Source organism: Miscanthus floridulus, chromosome 15 (genome assembly GCF_019320115.1).
Source record: "Miscanthus floridulus cultivar M001 chromosome 15, ASM1932011v1, whole genome shotgun sequence".
NCBI lineage: Eukaryota > Viridiplantae > Streptophyta > Magnoliopsida > Poales > Poaceae > Miscanthus > Miscanthus floridulus.
In genome coordinates this window covers 62170246-62172623 of record NC_089594.1, presented here as the reverse complement: position 1 = coordinate 62172623, position 2378 = coordinate 62170246, and positions in this window count along the sequence as shown.

Sequence of the window (2378 nt, the reverse complement as noted above, 5' to 3'; positions counted from 1 at the left end):
CCCCCTGCATTTGCTGGGGTCGGGGGTTACTGGAGACCGGAACGTTCAGATGGAATCTCATTCCATGGTTTTGGTGACAGGGTCGGCGAAGTCCTTGGATGGCATTGCACTATTCCATGCCCTGTCTTCCAACAGAATTCCCCAAATGGGGACTCTATGGGCTCAGCAAGGTAGGGCCTTTGAACCTGTGTCCCTATATTGAGCGGCTCGAGCCCCCGGGCCTTGTCAGGGTCTAATAGGGGTCGGCCGTAATTTGCGTGTTACCCCGTCCTCGATTTTTGTAATCAGAGGGGCTGAGTAAACGACACTTGCCTCGACGGCTTGAGTATCGCTCTCAATGAGCTCACTAATGGGTACGTTCATGTGGAATCCGGGTCCATCATTTGCTGATGGGGTCGGCAGAGCCCTCTGGTGGCACTCCACAACTTCTTAACCCGCCTCCCGGCAGATGCCCGAGCCATTCAATAGGCTTAGGCGGCCCAATGGCCTCTCCTCGATGGAGATTCTGTGGGTTTGGCTCGGGGTTAGAATTGAACGAGAAAAGGTTGAGACGTCCCTATCCGCTTTTGAGCAGGGTCAGGCAGGGCCGCTGGGGCTCGTCTCAGTTACTTCTCCCTGGCTCTTGTTTGGCACGAGGCAGCCTCAAGCCCTTCATGGGCCGGCCTTCAAACCTCGGCCTGCTGCCACCTATATCGAATGAGGCGACGGCCGTTTCGTGACATGACATGAAGCGCTGCAACATTTTGCATATGTATAATATAATCAAAATGAAGGCGGGGTCGGTAATGTTACCTTGGCGGTATGAGTGATGGAAAGCTCCTACCAGATGTGTCCATGTGGGGTTTGGGCCCTGATGTTTGCGATGAGGTTGGAGTAACCTAGATAAGAATCGCTATTCTTTGTTTTTTGTATCTCGATGGCGGTCCGAGCTGTTTAATTAACTTGGGCAACCTGATAGCTTCTCCTTTGGGGGAGATTCTATAGGTGGACCTCTCCGAACCCTTCTTGAGAAGGCAGACATCGAAGCTGGAGACGCGAGGGGCATTGAGTATGATTTTTCTAGTGAACAGAAACACCATAGCTACCGAGGCGTAGGGTCTGCTAGTTCATCCAGTTTTACTCAAAGTTCTATGCCCGTATTCCGCACCCCTGGTTTCAAGCGTATGGAGGGGTCGGGTGAAGAGGATGTCTAGACTGGTAGACATCCTCGGCAGCCCCCGAGTGATGTTCGTGTCCCCGCTGTTTGACGGGGTCGAAAGTTCGGTAATAAATCTTTAACGCGTAAAGTAAGAAGGCAGAGATGCTTATCTTTCTTTGGATGTTCATTTGTCGTCTCTCCTAGGCCGCATGGTCGACCTAGGAGAGCCGTTGGGCTCCTCTTTACAGAGGTCCTATCGTCGGATCGTTCTGTGGTCCTGCATGGGGAGGCGAAGGGTCGTCTGCCCATGTGGGCGCCTTAATTGCTACGTCCGGAGCGGGTCAATGGCGGGCCCCACCCAGGCAGTGTCTAGTTTGACTAGGGGGGACGCCTCGTCGACCGGGACACGTCCCATCAATTCCGGCGTGTCCCCTTAGGTGTCTATTAGCATTGATTCCGTATTTAAGGAGGGGAAGGGAGAGGGTTTTTCATCCAACCTTTCGCCTTTCCTTAGCTATAGTGCCTCCTCTTTAAATAGGGAGGGGGAGGGGAGTTCTCATCCCATCTCCTCTTCTGCCTCTGAGCCGCTACCTCTCCTTCTTCTCCCTTTCCGCCGAATGCATCCGTGCGTCACGGTGGTTCCTGAGTGAGGAAGAGTAATGCCAGAGAGAGAAAACTCACAAATCCGCTCATGAATTTGGAGCATGATGTCGAGTCAGAGGTCATCCCACGTAGATGAGATGGTGCGTGCCACCCTTGCTGAGGAGTCGCTGCTGCCGAAGGAGAAGGAGCGCTGGTGGGCGCCGTATGTTGTCGACTTCACCGTCGTTTGCTGTGTTCCTCCCTTGGCAGGAGGCGTTTCTTGCTCTGACGCCATTGTCTGGGTTGTGGTTGGTGACGATGGCGTAGTCCCCGGACGCCCTGGCGGAGGCATCCCTATCGGGGTTGCGGCTGACGACGATGGCGTAGTCCGCGGATGCCCTAGCAGAGGCGTTGTAGATGACGGCGCCTTCGAGGATCCCGCGAAGCGGTGGGATGTCACCGATGGAGAGTGTGGCGCGGTGGCTGCAGTAGACGAGCTGGCCCGTGTACACGCCCCGGGCATCGCCGATGGAGAGCGTGGCGCGGCGGCCGCAGTAGACAAGCTGGCCCGTGTACACGCCCCGGGCGTCGTCGATGGAGAGCGTGGCGCGGCGACCGCAGTAGACGAGCTGGCCCATGTACACGCCCCGGGCATCAC